We start from the raw sequence: 17,161 nt of genomic DNA on the forward strand, positions 1-17,161 counted from the left end.
AGAAACTAAGCCCTCTTCTGTCTTTTTTTCTCATCTTTCCCCCTGGTCATACAGATCTTTTATGATAAGAAAAAAAGTTTAGAGAGTAGAGATAATTAAGTTGTCAATCAGATGTTACTGTACTGTCAACACCAGGGTAGACAAGTAATCTGGATGAAGCTTTGACTTTTCTCTCTCTTGGGGAACCAAGAAGCCATATCACAGTCCAAGGAAATAGTCCAGGGAAATCCTAGGAACTTGGCTACCCTTCCATTCTCCTTGGGCTTCACTACCCCCCCAAAATCACCAAGGTCCGTTTTTCTATTTCTTCCTGGGACTAGCTGTCATTCACTCCACTTACAGAATTAATCACTTCCGAACATGTATGCTTTCTGTTGAAAGCAATGCCATGCTGTTTAAATTCTCTTATGAACTTAAGAAATCATGATGATTTCTCCTTCTGCAACCACAATCATTAACATTTACTGAGCACTCACCATGTGCCAGACAGAGCTCTCAAGTTTTAGGTGCAGTAACTGACTCACAACAACAGTAGAAGTAACATGTTATTTCCACCTTACAGATACAAATGTGAAGGCATATCTAAGTTGGATAATCCATTCAAGATCATGGAGCTCAATGGGGACAGAGGCAGAACCTGAACACCTGTGGCCTTGTCTTCCACAGCCCATGGTCTTACCCACACTATGCTCCTGCCATTTGTGATCTAAGGTATTTTTTTTTATTTTTTTTTTATTTTTTATAAACATATATTTTTTATAAACATATATTTTTATCCCCAGGTCTGTGAATCACCAGGTTTACACACTTCACAGCACTCACTAAGGTATTTTTTAAAATATCTTGCTACCTTCTTAGCTTCCCTGCTTCTCAGGTTTTCTGTGCATGAAATAGTTGACGTAGAAAATCAAAGTTTGTGGGATACAGAAAACACACACCCACTTTATTGTTCATCCACTTAAAAAATCATTTTTACAGTTAGCAACAGTGAGTCCAGTATCCTGCCCAAGGGAAGGCATTTCCTCTCCAACCTCTCTGAATGGTGTTCCCGCTCTCCTTCCCCCACAACATGCCCCCCCACTGAAACAACACATCAAACACCAAGTAAGGCATCAGCCTGTGCAATGCTTCTCCACTCTAGATAACTCTAATTGCTAGAAAAACTTGGTTATCCTATAGCCTCCTTTCCCTGGCCCTACTTTTATCATTTGAAGAATAGTCACCATATTCCTTTGGGAAACAGACTCCCATCTCTCACATTTCTAGGTGTCATCAGTCTGTCTCCTTGTTGCCATCCACTGGATAATCTGTTAAATTGCCAATGCCCCTGCTCAAAGGCATATCACAGAATTGAACACAGGATTCTTGATGTGTCCTACCCTTAATCCTTGCGTTCTCCAATAGAGCTGGCAGGCCCATGGCATGCCTTCCATATCCAGAAAGCGTGGCCTGATGCCAGGTCCTGAGCCTCTCTCCTATGGATCCCATGCCGTTTGCTTAATTTAATTTAATACAGGCCAAGGGTCTCTAACGTATGGAAAATGGGGTCCCCTTAGGGTCTATGTGCTTTTCCTTTTACTTCACACATGGAGAGAGGCCACACAGTTCAAAAGAAATCTTGGTACTGTACTGTGGTCAGCTATAGACACACATGATGGCCTGTGACCCTTTGCTTTTAGATAGAGAGCCCAGAACTGAGTGGAATATTAAGACCTCAGGGTCTGGATGGATACACATCTGGGAAAAACAAAATAGGCACTGTTTCTGAAACACTCTGTCACCTTCTTTTGTCATAAGAGTTCAAAATATTTTTCCTACCTGTAAGTAGGCAACACACTAAACCCTGAATCTATTCTTACAGAAAAAGTCACTTTGGAGTGGATCCATCCTGATGGTCTGAATTCTCTCTCATCAGAAGATTGGCCTTTTCTTTGTCCCTTTACCTACAAGACTGTTGCTCTTTTAGGTTCCTAGGAAAATGTAAAAGAATTCCTGATAATGGTTGGCCGATTAAAATGATATCCCTCAGAAGAGTTATTTACCTCTAACTGAGGCACCCTTAACCTTTTGAGATTATGAAAACAGTGAGAACTTGGTGGACTAGAATGAATTAGACGTGGGCATGGGGACCCCTGCAATGCATGTGTGCCCATCTATTGTGTTTATAGATAAGGTCAACTTGGCCCACACCCTACCTCCTTCTTTTTCTCACAGGGCTTGGTTGTACTTGGTCAAAGCCAAGTACACATGGAGCAGGGACACACTGAGGCTGCAGTGGAGTTCTAAGCACTTTGCATATATTTAGTCAGCCTTCCAAATAATGTAAGTATCCATGAAGCATCTAAAAGGTAAGTCATCTGACTTACTCTTCACAGTTTACCCTAGTACTACCTGTATCACAAGTGCTAAGCAAATATAGGGTTACTACCAGTTTAGAGTGATGAGATTTCGGCACGATTCAGGCCAAGATCCACTTCTGTATTACAGCAATAAAAAGTTCTATTTCACATAAAAAATTTTTAGGAACATTAGAGAAACATTGATTTCAGGGCATTCTGAAGCATCCCAGACTTTCAGATTTCCTTAGCAGGAAGCGAACTGACCTAGGAGGCAACAGTCTTGCTCTCTAGACAAGGGAAATCTTTAATTACAGAAACCTGATCCATATACGAGAAAGAGCAAAATGAATCCCCACCTCCCTTCTGACCTAAATTCCAAAATGTGTTCATTTCATAGTGGGTGTACATAGGCAACAAGTCAAATTCTCCTAATAGTTCATCATCATTTAGAGTTCTTTTGTACTCTGAATGATGTTCTCTCTAAATAATCCCCAAGTCAGGCCAGACTACTCCAGTTCCTTCTAAGGTAATGTGATTTTTATTCCCTCCAAACACCTGTTTGGAGATGTCAAATAGGGAATTCTACTTTCCTAGGAAAACCTTGCAAGTGAGTTCTCGGAGGTTTCGGGCTTGGAGGCTTGTGTCTCTTCTGGCTGAAACCACAGACCTGATGTTTGTCTGTCTCTCTGTCCGCGCCGCGACAAGGAATCCAGTGGGGGTGAAGTCCTCCTGGAAATGTGCTTCTGGAAAATGCATGAGCCTTGCAACAAGACTGAATTCGCTCTCACTATGAATTTGGTTGGTTGTTAATAATTATCTCTGGACTCCTAGCAGGAGTGGTGCCCTGGTAAAATTTCTACATGACACTGCTGGGAAAGAGAGCTGGAGGCTTATCAAGGAGCAAGAACAGTTGTCTCCACTCTGACCACGTGTCTGTTACTCTTAGAGAAGCCTGTTGAGTCCTTGTGGTGAGAGGCTGGGTTGGGGAGGAGAAAGTTAGGGTGATATTTGGTTGCATCTCTTTCTGTTAAAATACTGGGAGCAGGAGAAAGTTCTCCCAAGTACATTAGTGCCCTGTATTTCTCCTGGGCAGTGCTGGTGTCTCGAGTATTGATAACTTGGCTTCACGGCTCTCCCATGGCGTGACACTATACTGCTGGCTGGGCTGCCCAGCCAGCCTGGACTGGACTCACCCTGGAAAGCTCTTTGAGATATAGAGGGTATGTCTCATCTTGACTCAAAGGAGCCCTAAGGCTCTCCGCCTCTGTATCCTTCACAGGGGATTGTGAGACCACTCACTGGGTATTAGCTGCTGGAGCTTTGGGAACAGAGGACCGCAAGCTGGGTGGCTTCAACATCTGACATCTGCTGTCTCCCACTTCTGGAGACTAGTTTTCACCGGAAGGGAACGGTCATGTGATACTGATTTGACAAGATGGTGACTGTAAAACAAAGCCATTATAGCCACCAGGAGCACAAAGAATGAGTTGCCCCCAAGCCCTTTCCTCCAGCTCGCATTCTCTTCTGACCAGAAGCCCAAGGAGGACTGGTGTGGAGAAAGGCTTCTAAGGGTATCATTTCCAGCCAATTGTATTGTAACAGACTCCAATGCATTCTCTGTGTCTACTATCTTGTCCCTTCTAAACTATTCTCCACATTTCAGCCAGGCTTTCCTTCTGGCTTTCCTTCTGGAAGTATAAATCTGATTGATTGCACACCTTTCCAGTCCACTGTCCTCTCAGGCAAAGACCTCAGTGTCCCTCCTGAGCCAGCTCTGCCTTCTCTGGTCTCACTCTCTCTGGGCTGTGCACCCAGGTCTCCAGCCACTTTAATTCCAGTGACCTCCTTGCTTGCTTGGTGCCCTAGCCCCTGCATTGGCTCTGTCGGGAACATGCTGTTCAGTGACCTCCTCCTCACAACCTTACCTTGAAGACTCAGTTCAGGTGTCAAGTCCTTAGGACTTCTTCCCAGATCAGCTCAGATGGGATCCCAGCTCCTCAGGCAGACCCACTGCCCAGGTATCTTTCAGGAGCCCAGACTTCACACTTTTTTACCACATTATGGGTCCAGGTGTCTGTGTCCCTCAGAAGCTTCTTGGGTGCAAGGACTATATTTCAGGTATCTTCCTGTTCCAGGCCTACCCTGTTATATGACTGGTGCTCAGTCAGCATTTGCTGAGAGAACACATGAGTAAGGGAGTGACCTGTAATTTTGTTATAAATAGTAAGTACATGTCTCTGGGCTCTGTCATAAATATCTGTTTTTAATGGCCCTGGGAATTCAGGGCTCCTTGTGAAAGAGCCAGAGCCTACCTCTGCCTGCCATTCTCAGCTCTGTGACCCTCTCTTTCCCCTACCTCCAAATTTCCTGGGGACTCTGAGACCCGTGTTTAGCTTTTACATTGGTTATGGGTGGATATTCAAAGGGGCTTCCATGTCTGTGGCTAACAAACAGGATGGGTGGGAAGGAAGGGCATAGACTAGGATGGAAGGAGCCAAGTCTGAAGAATGTTCTGGAAAGCCAGGGAGGAAAAGCATGAATGGGAAGAGAGAATGGGAAGTGTCATAGAGATGTGTATTCCCAGGGCAGAGTAGCCTAGGCTCACACTGTCTCTTTGCCACTATTGCCAAATGGTGGACTGTGCCCTGGATTTCCAGGCAAGCCCTCCATGTGAAGACAAAAGTAAATGAACAAGAAATTAGGGCAAAAATTCTGTGCTAGGAAGCATCTAAATTGCAGATACCTTAAGAAAACAGGTGCTGGTGAGGCGCAGACACTATCTTCCTCAAAGAAATTTTGGATACAGAAAATTCTGTTGCAGTTCCAGGGTGGGGGTAGAGGGAGGTGTTCTGCATATGCAAGCAATGCCGCAGACACCAGCCAGGTGCAGCAGAAGGGGCCACATGCTGTGGCACAAGGAGAGGCCAGCTGTCCCCAAGACTGACCGTCTGTTGTGGTTTGAGCTTGACTCTCCTCTGCTTGTGTTTTTGATTAGACAGAGAAGTTTGGGCTGCTCTTGCTGCCCCTCTAGGAACACGCAGAGTCAACACTGGACCGTCCACCTTGCAGACATGTCTTCCTTCCTCGGGGGATTGCCATTTGGGTGCTTCAAGGTGGGAAGGCAGCTCTTCCTCACTCTACCCAATGTTTCTACCTCTGCCCTCTAACTACCCACAGTAACTCTGCCTCCTCCAGTTACGTAACAGTGGGGACAAGGAGTCAATGTGTGTCTCCGGAGGAGCCCCACTATTCAAGAAGCCTTTGGGCCAAATAGCCACTATCTTCTTTTTTGTAGATACAAAATTCTCAAGAGTTCTCCACTGTGTGTGGTCACCGTGCAAGATACATGGGCATGCATGTGGGTAGAACAGGACCGGATCCCCAAACAAATACCACCATTGTCTTCCTGGCCCCATTTACCCTTTTTATTACACTGAGAGAAAGTGATATGGGTACCAAGGAACACCAATGCCATGCTCTAGGAGATGACCAGATTTTAAGCAATGACCTTGCACCAGCACATCAGGTCTGAGTGATATATACTCTTTTGCCCAGGGAGCATCATGGAGCTAGTAATTCATAACAGGCACACTGCTATTTGTCCTGCAATTTTTGACCTGACTTACCAGCTTCTCTGGAGAGCAACCCCTTCCACTCAGCTGCATTCCCCTGGCTGGGCTCCAACCATTCCCACCCATGGACCATAACTAGTGTGGCAGAGACTTTGCGCCCACATGGGAGCATCTTTCTGAGTAGAAGGCATGGCTCATCTTGCTCTCATAGCTGTTTCTTACCACCTGAATTACCCTGCTTATTCCTTCTGTTCTACAGAAACTGTGTGGGCTAATTCTACTGGCATGTGATTGGGTTGAAAAATGAGTGCACAGAAAGCTGGATTCCAATCCTATGGAAAGAATGCCTTTTTTTTTTTTTTTTAACCTGGTATGTTAGGTTGGTCCATATCTCCCTTGGTTCTCTTGCTTCCCTACAGTTGGTTTTGCTTGTGTCCACACAACATCTCACAAGGCAGGTGAAGATGGTGGCAAGAGAGATGCATTCTCAGTGCAGAAGATGAACGTCCCAGTATACTTTGCCCTATCCTGTGGCAAAGAGAGGCTCAGCCAAGTGGGCAGCTGAGACCCACTTCAGGGGCTTCAGGCTTTCTGATGATTTGGCAAAGTTCCTCTTTAGAAAAGATTTCTGGAGGTTTAGATGGCTCAACAGTTATTTACTGGCTATCTGCCACATGTTGGGCTCTCAGGTTGAGGCTGGCATGATTCCTGCCCTTAGGAAGTTTCTATAAAACTTTCTGTCTATAAAAGCAGGGGAGGCCTGGTGAGAGTCAGTGAGGCTCTGGCCTGAATACAGGTTTCGAGAACCTTGCCTTAGGCTGCTTCAGGCCTCTGCACTCAAGTTTGTTATTCCACTTCTCCAAACCTTTTTCTTCTTTCACATCTTGAGGCCCTTGCTAGTTTCTCTTCATCCACTCTTTTCATTGCTTTGCCATTAAAAAAAAAAAAAGACTTTACTTATTTGAAAGAGAGAGGGCTTATGTGTGCATATGTGTGCACAAATGAGAGAACAAAAGCGTACATGTCAGGGTCGGGGGTGGGGAGGGCAGAGAGAGAGAGAGAAAGGGAAGCAGACTCCCCGCTGAGCAGAGAGCCCGACATAGGACTCAGTCCAAGGAACCTGGGATCTTGACCTGAGCTGAAGGCAGACACTTAACCGACTGAACCACCCGGCCATCCTTTCCTTTTGCCCTTTAACTCACTGAAAAGTCTGCTTGAATGGATAAATAGGCTGTGGCACATCCATACAATGGGATATTACTCAGAGCTGAAAAGAAATGACCCATCAAGCCATGAAAAGACACGGAAGAAGCTAAAATGCATATTTGCTAAGGGAAAGAAGGCAATCCGAAAAGGCTACATTCTGTATGATTCTGGTTATATGACATCGTGGAAAGCACACAATATAGACAGTAAAAAGCTCAGTGTCTGCTGATGGTTTGGGAGAAAGGAGGGTTGAGGGAGCTGGGATTTTAGGGCAGTGTAACTATTCCATATAACTCTGTAATGGTGGATACCTGACATTAGGTGTCGGTCAAAACCCACAGAACTGTACAACACAAAGAGTGAACCCTAATGTAAGCTACAGACTTGAATTAATACTAATGCATACATATTGGATCATCATTGTAATGAATGTAGCACACGAATGTAAGTTGTTAATTGTTAATAGCAGAGGAATTTGTAGGTAGGGAAGACTGGGAGACATTAGAACTCTATTTTCTTTGCAATTTTTCTGTAAACTTAAGACTGCTCTCAAAAAATGACATCTGTTAAAAGAAACCAAAGAAAACCCCTCAGCCCAATCCCCCAACTTGAACCTGGCAAGCTTGGGCTCCGGTGGCTCTGCATAGCTCACTGGCTGGTCTCTTCCTTGTCTCTCTACTTTCCAGCTGGATCTGGAAATGTTTCCAACTCCACATCAAGGCAATGCGTCCCTGACTCCAGCATCTTTTAGTTCCCCCTGCCCTACCCCAGTTTGCCCCTTCCCACTCCCCTAGGATGGACAGATCTGTCATATGATCATGCTAGTATATTATCATGCTAGACTTTTGATCTCTGTGCCCAGGCCCAGGGAAGTGTGCCACACTTTCCTCTTGGAATACCTGAGCTCCACGGTGGGCCTTCATGTTGGTCTTTATCTTAACACAGAATGTCCTTGACCATTTCGTATCAAAACACAGACTGTTCCCTAAGACTTTGTACAACCACTGAGATCCTAGTCATGCTTCCTGCCCCCCGCCCATTCTCAATCTCACAAGAGAAAGTGGGGGGGGGAATCAAAATTGACAAAGAAAGGTGAAAGTCACCAAGGCTCACCTGTGACATTCCTGCTGCCTGTCTCACATTTCTGGCTGGAGCTTGCCACATCTTTGTTACGAGCCTTAGAGACAAGTGTTCTGAGATGTCATCCTCCCCTACATTTCCTACATGGATAAGGAGAATGTTGGGACTCTAACCTGTCATCCTTTTACAACCTGGGAAAAGGTACAACCCACTGTTAATAATTTATCTACATATTAAAGTACAGAGGTTTGTAATCATTGCTCAGTAATGGGGATAGGGCAGGTAAGAAAACCTGCTGCTGAAAAACATGAGGGCTTTTGTTTCAGCTCGTTCCAAGGGTCAGAGCATGGGGTCAGGGGAAGGCTTCCTCACCTATGTCTACTGGGTTTGGCTGGCTCCGGGGTTGGGAGAAGACCTTTGTCTTTCACAGGCTCTAAGCAAAAGGTAAAGTTGATTTTTAAAGGGAAAATATTAATATTAATATCAAGTTCCCAGAAAAAGCAGCCCATCAACTCCTGTGAAATACAGATGCTGAAAAAGAACAAGAGAATTGTTCTTTCAGATAGCATACTCAACAGTCCTATACTGAGCCTGGCAAGCTGAGAAGTCTGAACTTAATCCTGTAGACAGGGAGGAGCCACTAAGCTTCTGGGGAGGTGCCAAGAGTAGGACAGGATAAAAGGAAAGGAAGCGAAGAGAGGAACTTAAATAGAGAAAAAGCAAAAAGAGTGAGAGAACAGTCCTCTCTTAAGGTTCTCCCTCACGTGCTGTCTGCCTGTTCAGAAACTGGACACACATGCAGAACGGGCAGCTCTTATAGGGGCAAGCAAATTTTGGGTTACTTAAGGCTCACTGAAACTCTTTTAAGAGTTCTCCAAAGCCTGACTCCCTGAGGAGAAGCACCTTCTTGGACCCTTGCTCCTCCTACCTTATCACTTCTTCCCACCAGAAGAAGCCAGTAAGGGGGGCAGTTCCCCACAGCAGAAGCTAATTGGGGCAAGGGACATCTGCCCTGAGTTTCAGAATCCTCACTGACTGTGAGGGTCCACCCTAGACTCAACTCCCCAGGTTTTGCAATAGTACCATCTGTCATTCACCTTATAGCGCTAGAACCCTGCTGCACAGTATGTGCTCAATAAACACTAGGTGAAGAAATAGGTGTATAAAATTGGAGCCACAGCTTCAGAATAATCTCTTTCGAACTGACTATGCCAACCATTTTCTTCTGGAACATCCCACCCCTTGTACTCTGTTTGCATTAAGGATTACAGCAGTAAGGATTACAGTGTGGAAGTGGTGGTATGAAAGCCATAGATTTCTTTTCTACTGCCTCCTCCAGCATGAGAAAATGCCCAGGGCATAGCAAACTGTTACACCTTTGGAAGAATGTCTACAAGTTTTCTGAAGAAGACATGCCAGAGTTGTGGGACACATTTAGCAATTCCCTGGATCTTTGAAGGAAAAATAGGAAAGAGAAGAAGTCAAACTAAGTTTTGCTTATCAGAATAGAAGTGTTCAATGTATTCATGGCTCTGGCCCCCAAAAGAAACCATTGCAATGGCAGTTAGGAGAAGAGAAGTCCTCTTATTCCTTTGAGGAGGTTGTCAAACTCCTTAGTTGGAATTCTTTATGAAGTCTCATTCTGAAATGTGACAGGGGTCTGGCCTTGGCAAGAAGGTGAAGGAGTCTTGCTTGGCAGAGGGTAGTACTATCTGCCAGGGGGATAGTAGAAAAGTGAATAAAGGGTAGAGTGTAGGTGGGATCTCCATGAACAAAAGCAGAACAAACCTCACCTAGCAGGCTTGTCTCCTCAAGAGGATTGCTTCTCTTGAAATAATCTTCCTCACTCCCTGGGCTAAGGCATGGAGACCACTGCACAGGAAGGAGGGCAGGGCATGGAGCTCCTGATCAGGAGCCTCAAGAGCAGCCTAAAGCCACTGGCAAAGAGACTCCAGTGTGTTTGCAAATGGACTAAGTGGGGACCAATCAAGCCCTTTCCAAGGGAATGTGTCTTGGGGGTAAGGATGTGGAGGTCTTTGGGCACCACTTTCCTCTATGACCCCAACTTTTTCTTACCCAAGGTAAATCATTTTGCCAAGAACTTTAGTCATGAAGAGAAATAAGTCACACATGGGAAAGGAAGAGGGTGAGGTCAGCTCTCCCCTTGTGCTTTGCTCTAGGACCTGGAGAGATTCACAGACTCAATGGAAGTGTTTAAAGATACAATCAATTCTTCACTCTTCTCTTTTCTGTCTTTGAACACCACTTAGTGAGAGGGCCGAGTCCTCCTCCTCTGGCTGCTTCCCCAAACCCTGGGCTTCACTGTGGGCTGGCTTCCTCCTGGCTCAGATCTGGGACTAAAGATGGGGCTAGGGCCCAGGTTGAGTTTGTATCCTTGCTTCCCCCATTCAGCTCAGCTTCCTACTATCCCTCCCGACCACCATGACTGCTGGTCCTCTCATCCCAGCCATTCAGTCCTGAGGCTGGACAGAAGGACCTACAGGGTGTAAATGTGGATGGCGGCTGGAGGTAGACCAGTGCGCTAACCCTGCAGCATCCACGAGAGACAATTCTGAGGCTGGGCTGAGACCCACCCCCTTCAGGAAGCTTCTGCCACCAGTAAGTGCTGCTCTGAGCACACATCTTTGTTCAATTGTGTACTGGAACAAAGGTACCAGAATCCAAGGCTCAGGGCTTTCTTACCACTTGGGTTTGCCAACTTGGATCTACATCAGCCCCTGGGGATGCTCCTTGGGCATGTAAAAGCATGCGGACGAGACGGGCAAGCAGAGGAGCCCTGCCCTGACAGTTGTGCAGCTGTTTTGGGCGTTGCAGTGGAAAGGCATATGGAACCGTTTCTCTAGCCAGCCCTTCAATTCCTCTTACAACATCCTTCGCACCCCCTCCCCCAGCTCCCCAGCGACGGAGCAGTTTTCTGGGTAGCCCAGATCCACTTAAGGAATTTGTCAATGGTGCTGACAAATTGTATACTCACCCTGGATTCATCTCAGGGCCCCTCTGAGAGCAGGAGGGTTGAGAAAACCTTATCCCAGAGAAGGATTCCCTTTTCCTGATCATACCTGCCAAAGTACCCAAACAGAATCATTTATTATTCGTGCATGGTTCCATGGAGCCCCTAGGGAGGCTACAAAGCTGATAACCTGGCATCAGACAGAAGGCATGTTTCTGCAGGATGCTTACAGAAGTCTCTCTATTTTACAGAACAGACAATGGCATTTTTATCTCCTCTTTGCCTTGTTCCTTTCTCAAAGACAAGGCAGGAATTTTGACTCTAATTTCCCTGTCCCTATTGAGTAATTGGCCATTTAATCTTAATTTATTCTATTCTTTTTTTTTTTTTTCTTTTAAAGATTTATTGAGAGAGAGTGAGAGAGAGAAAAAGAGAGCATGGCAGAGAGGAGTGGAGGGGAGGGAGAGAGAATCTTAAGCACGACACGAGGCTTGATCCCAGGATCCTGAGACCACCACCTGAGATGAAATCAAGACTGCTAAACCCACTGCACCATCCAGGTGCCCTGGTTTATTTTATTCTCTGTTATTTGTGATTAAGGAGGGGACAGCTGTTCTCTAAACAGAAAATATGCTGGCTGTTGAAAGAAACATTTTTCTGGTTTCTTGCTTTGTTTTTATTCCTAAATTCCACCACTTGGGTCTTTGTTCTCTCCTTCCCCTCCCTTTCTTTACGACTAAAAAGCATGTAACACCTATCTGGTTTAGGTTCTAAAATCAGTCACTTAGACTGTGTTTACCGCAGCTCTGATGGCATTGTCCTCAGTGAGCTGCAGACACTCTACAAGTAAGCTCATAGTCCAATGAGCCTGCCACTTCCCCAGCCTGCTGATCTGTCCTTCCTTGAACTCTTTGACCCTAAACAACCACCACCATTTCAATAACAGCAAAGTTCAAAGGAGCTAATTACGTGTCCTCTGCCTGTGAGGTCAGCTGGCTGTCCCCAATAGGCTGGATTTCTGGTTCTCCAGAGCTGGCCACAGAGAAAGCAGAGGCAGTCTCTTTGCAGGAAACCCCAGGGTCAGAGGGAATGGGGCTTCTTTTCTCTGAAGCAGGACCCCCTGACTCCCCCCTCCCCTTTCCTTACACCTCCAGCCAGGCTGCATGACTTGGGGACATAAGCAGCTTAAGATTTCTCAGAGGTGAAAATGGTTACATTTATGAGACAAATAACATATCTGGTTGAAAATGTTATTTTCTGAAAGGAAGAGTTGTGATCTACTTTGTGATTCTATATGAGGTAAAAATTTCCAGCAATTTCCTGTGAATCTGGTAAGGACAGAAAGGTTTTTAAGACATCATTCTTCCAGCTGTATGTTTACCTTAAAGGGAGTGAAATTTAGGAAACTTCTAAAATATTGTCTAAAAACCTTCCTTCAAATGTTGAAAATTGAAACAAACAAACAAACAAACAAACAACAAGTTGTCCAACATATATTCTTTCCCTTTATACTTTGTCCTTTATAGCTCTTTAAATAAAATCTGGTTATTACATGAGCAACAGTAACCACATAGCTTATTTTGATATTCCCAAATAAGGTGCTGTAGACCTGTAAAGGAGACTGAAAACTAGTATTTGGCATACTTCAATTCCTGCTATATTTTGTAGCTTCCTCAATTGTCATAAATTCCAAATCTGTACTCTAAGGCAGCAAAATTTCCAAAAACATTTTATCTGTCATTGCAACTAAATAGAAACCCAGGACTGAACGAATAGAAGAAAAACAAAGGCTTTGATAAAGTCCTTCCCCTCCTCCCCGCAAAAAAAATGTAGAGACAGAGGGCAGTGGTCCTGCTCCAGACCCAGTCCAAAGCGCGGGTGTGAATTTCAGAAAATGCAGTTTCTTTCCTGCAAGCATGGTCCTTTAAGCCCTGAATGGTTCTGATGACTGGCAAGAAGGGGGGGCTGCCGGGGAGGAGGGGCAGGAAACTGGGAACTTGAGTAGTTGCTGAGGTGACAGGGGATGGATGACACGACAGGAAGACCAGCATAAAACTTACTAGCTCTAGAAGTATTTCTCCCAGAAGCTCACTTTTTTCCATTGGAAATTGGGGATAAAAATACTTCACAGGGCAGTCGGGAGAAATAATATATTAATGCACCATCCCATAGGAGGCAATAGGTAAATGGCAATGGTCATGGTGGTCAACAACCCTGGACACAAGAGTAATTCAGTTCTTGGCTTTGGCCACAAGTTGCCCCAGGTTCTTCCATCTGAAAGCCATACTTGCTCCAGGGTAAGAGAAGACTGTAAGTCATTCTCAGAATATAAACACCCTCCAGGCAGTGACTGATAATGTAATTTGTTGACTGACAATGGTTTTGCCCAGAAGAGGAAGAGACTGCTCAAAAATATACTGTTTTGGGGAAGAGTGGGTGGCTCAGTTGGTTAAACATCTGCTTTCAGCTTGGGTCATGATCCCGGGGTCCTGGGATCAAGTCCCACATTGGTTGGGGGGGTGTCTTTGTTTCCCTCTGCCACTTCCCCTGCTTGTGCTCTCTCTCTGTCAAATAAATAAATAAAATCTTTGAAAAAAATACACTGTTTGTAGAGGGTAGCTTAATCTCACTCAATAAATTTTCAAACTACAAGGACACGGAGATACTCTTATGGACACACTCTCCGAGAATGAAACTCTTCTTAACCAAGCTTGATCTGCAGCTGTGGAGGGAACACGGGACTGAGGGAAGAGCCCAGACTTTCCAGCAGTGCTCTGACACATCAGGACACTGGGGGTACAGTCACAATTCCAACACTAAAAATGATACCTTCTCTTTGTACAGTGCTCTCCAGCTTCCAGAGACTCTAGGCTTGTCTGGCCTGATTGGGGATACTCCTCTCTGAGACATCAGGCCAAACAGTACTAGCCCCATTTTATAATAAACAAACAGTCCAAAGAGTCAACAGCTTTGTCAGAGATCACACAGAGGAATAGCACTGTTATCCCTCTGTTAGGGATACTGTTAGGGCAGAGTTAGAACTTGGATTCAGATTTTTCAGATCTTTTATCCTTCTTACTCAGGATTCTGTTCACAAGGCCCTGTTGTTTTGTTTTGTTTTGTTTGTTGTTTTTATTTTTTGTTTGTTTTTGTTTTTTTTCCTTCCCTCAAATTTTTGCTTTATGGATCTAGAAAATTCCATGGTTCAATACCTGGGGATGAATTCTGTCTCCATCAACCCATGTACCTTTGAGCAAGTCACTTCTGCTATATAAAACTGAGTTTTTTCTTTCAGTGGGGATGAAGATAGTGGCCCTCAAAAATTATGAAAGGGTAGAAGCAATATGGTACCTGAAGTTATTAATATGGTATCTAGCACATGGTAAATGTTAAAAAGTCGATCCTTAATTTTACTCTTGTTGTTGCTACTTATCCTTCCAGGCTTGGGTTCTTTCCATGAAAATTGGAAGGCAGCCATGAAGGAGAAAGAAGAGGCTTGCATATGGCATGTGTCAGAAGACATGTGCCCAAGCCCTGGCCTGGCTGCTGCTTAGCCGCATGGCTAAAGAGCACACCACTTCACCATTTTGCCTTACTCTCTTCATCTCTAAAAAACGAGACTGATAATACATGCCTTCTGGAGTGTCTGTGAGAGTGGAATGAAAAATAAATCCCTGGAAGTATTCTGCAAAGCCAAAGTGATGTGCAAGAGTGGGCAGAAATCCCTCTACTGGAAACCTTCTCTCCCTCATGTCCCATGTTTTCACAATGAAGTATGTTGCCAAAGAATCTTTTATCTCACGAGAGCGGCAAAAAAACATGGATCCATCTTCTATGACTCAGGGAAACTGCATTAAGCAGAGGTCGAAGTTCAATCACTCACCCTCCTGGTGCCATCTTCAGAATCCATAATGAAAGGGGCCTAAGTATACCAAACACTGCTTTGGGGCAAGGGGATAAAATGAAAGGGAAGAAGTAAAAATTCAGCTGGACAAGAAAAATAAAGGTGGAATTTTCACCTGTTGGGACAGGTCAGCTTTTTGAGGGCAGCCCAATAGAGAAAAAAAAAAAGCATGTGACACTGATCCATGCTTGCCTAAGTTCAAAGCTTGGAGAATGACTAATGAGTACTGCAAACGAAACTTTATGGCAAGAGAGAATAACCTGTGTTGGCTTGGAACACAGACTAGCCTTAGGGAGTGGGCTTATATGATTTAGTGTCTACCGAGATGCCTCAGAGACATTAGCAGTTCTAAGATGACACTCAGTTCTTAGTGAAACCACTGGTTTGGGGAAACACAGTCCAGTGCCTTGCAAAACCATGATCTTATAGAAATACGTAGTTGATCCTTGAGTGAGATTTCTTATACAAAACCAAAGCAGAAAGAGGTTCAGGGACGCCTGCGTGGCTCAGTCATTGAGCAACTGACTCTTGGTTTCGGCTCAGGTTATGATCTCATGGGTCGTGGAATTGACCTCAGGGAGTCTGCTTGAAGACTCTCTTCCTCTCCCATTCCCCTTTCTCTTTCTCTCTCTAAAATAAAATAAATTAAAAATAAAGAGAGAGAGAAAGAAAAAGATTGACTCCTTATTTCCAAGTAGAGGACTCTGAATCCTTTTTTGGGCTCTCTGGCTGGGTCTAACCAAACAACCATCCCTGCCTCCACAACACAACAGGCAAACAAACCAATTCTCCGTTCAGTCTAGCAGTTATCTCTGCTTTCTACAGCTTCCCTAAGGCAATAGAAGCTGGGGCCAGATTTATAAATGCGTCTGAGAAATTTATCATGTGACTCAGGCATTTATGGAGGGAAGTCTTGTTTGGCCACCCCTACACATTTATCTTGCTACTTCTATGTTAATCCCGGCAGCATCACATTACCTGAGATTTGCCCTGTTGTCAGGATGCTTTGACTTGTAGCTGTCTCATCAGACGTAAGCTGTGCATAGCCTCCTTTTGCTCTAACCCAAGACTGGAAAAGTGCTAACATGACAACTCAATTTAACATGTGCTTCTTAAATATTAACTATGTGTGAGGAGGGGAAATCTTAGACCAGGAATGACGCAGTCTAACAGCAAAACAAAAGATAAGATCTCTCCATAGAAAGCTATCCAAATCTCTCAGTGCCCCTCCCTTCTGTAGTTTTTGTTGTAATTAAAACTGAACAAAATAGCCACGCATAAAATAAAGGACTCTCTTCAAAGGGCCGTTACCAAACAAGCCTCAGAAGCAGGAGAATGTGGGAAGATCCTGGGCCCATGTTTTTTCATCTGTACTATAATCAAAGAAACACCTCTTATGATCTATCCTATAAACATGGTCAGAGGATTAAGGAAATGCTGTTATAGGTATTTGCCATATGCATATACACATACACATATGTGTATATGTGTATATGTGCATATTCCATTTGCATATACACACAGATACATAGATCTACATATCTATATATAGGTATATAATATATAAATATATAACATAGGTATATAATATCTATATGCTCAACATATATTAAAATTTCAGAGATATAAGAATGAACATGAAGATGATAATGATTTCCAATGATTTCCAAAACATGGACTGAGTATCCTTTCCATATGGAAAGGGTGAGTATGATAAAATGGAATACTAATGTCTTTGTGCAGGCCAGTATTGCAAATTATTTCATAACACTTTAGAGCTGGAGAAACCTTCGTAGGCCAGTCTAGCTCAGCCTCAGACATCATGCTTTTATTCCAGCTTAGCATCACCCTCCGACAGTTATTCGATCTCTGCTCAAACACATCTGGGTAGATGGAGATCACTACTTCGCATAGTAGTTGCAGGGTATCATAGGGAAAGGTCTCCAATGTAACCATGGTTTGACTTAGGATTTTCCCAATTTAAGGTGATATTAAAGCAATATGCATTTAGTAGAAATCATACTTTGGACTGTGATTTTTGATCTTTTCCTGGGCGAGGGATATGTGGGAAGAGCCTTTCTGGTGATAT

The 17,161-nt window shown here is 44.3% G+C and overlaps 1 protein-coding gene across 6 annotated transcripts in view; it reads right to left on the minus strand.

Moving 5' to 3' along the window:
• Nucleotides 1-17,161, minus strand: part of PRLR (prolactin receptor) — a 172,043-nt gene that overhangs the window by 123,234 nt on the left and 31,648 nt on the right. Inside the window, exons 1-2 of one of the 6 annotated variants that reach the window (XM_059173776.1) lie at nt 16,051-16,150; nt 11,193-11,277 (exon numbers count right to left, since the gene is read on the minus strand). The exons of 4 other annotated variants lie outside the window; for them this stretch is intronic. The gene's annotated coding sequence lies outside the window, so the exon portion shown is untranslated. Of the gene's footprint in view, nt 1-8,230; nt 8,357-11,192; nt 11,278-16,050; nt 16,151-17,161 lie in introns of those variants that run through there. One more of the 6 variants, XM_059173775.1, reaches the window with a different exon arrangement.

This window comes from Mustela lutreola, chromosome 5, assembly GCF_030435805.1.
Source record: "Mustela lutreola isolate mMusLut2 chromosome 5, mMusLut2.pri, whole genome shotgun sequence".
Taxonomy (NCBI): domain Eukaryota; kingdom Metazoa; phylum Chordata; class Mammalia; order Carnivora; family Mustelidae; genus Mustela; species Mustela lutreola.